We start from the raw sequence: 810 nt of genomic DNA on the forward strand, positions 1-810 counted from the left end.
GGTCTACTGAATTCCTTCTAGTAGCACTAATAATAGCCTATATTCTATGCGACATCTTCAACCACATATTGCACCAAAAGTTATGGAATCCTTAAACAAGGAGAGTCAAATGATCTTGGCTCTTCAGGCTATACAAAAGGCCAAAATCTTAGTGCACGAGCTGCTGCAAGGACATATCATGTAATCCTCACTACGCTAACGCGCAGACTAAAGGGAATTGCATCTGTCGGATAATGCCTCTGTAGACTGAAGTCGCAGAGCTTGGTGTAATGACTGGTTGTCATAGCGTCGGCTATCATGACTAAACTTAGCCGAAAGTTAAATTCGGACGAAAGGAAGTTTCTTTGGTATTGAAAAGAGAGCTGCAGACGGAGTCTGTAGCACTCGCAACAACAAGAATAATGATTTTATCAAGAAGCTTAGTCAACATGAGTCTCATAACGTGACAGTTAGTGTCTCGACCTCAATTTTCACCAAGCCCCCACCTGTCGGACATCGCTGACAAGACCGAAAACCCACGCCAGCACTGGGCTATCCAATTGATCCTTGGAACAGGCTTGCGCTCTATAATCAGCTGCTGTTTCGAGATTTTCATTCTCGTGGTAATGATGTTTGTTGTTGTCGTGCTGACAGAAGCAACTCCTTGTTTAGGCGTGCAAAGAACTAGAGATCACGTGGGTCCTGTTTGGGAGACTTAGCACCCCTGCTGCTCTAACCGGAAAAACACACTTGCCGGGATACGGGGAATATGCAGGCCAGCGCCCATGCACCTGTTGTCTCAACTAGATACAACCAACCACTTTCACTTGC

This window comes from Metarhizium robertsii, assembly GCF_000187425.2.
Source record: "Metarhizium robertsii ARSEF 23 chromosome Unknown MAA_Scf_48, whole genome shotgun sequence".
NCBI classification, from domain to species: Eukaryota; Fungi; Ascomycota; class Sordariomycetes; order Hypocreales; family Clavicipitaceae; genus Metarhizium; species Metarhizium robertsii.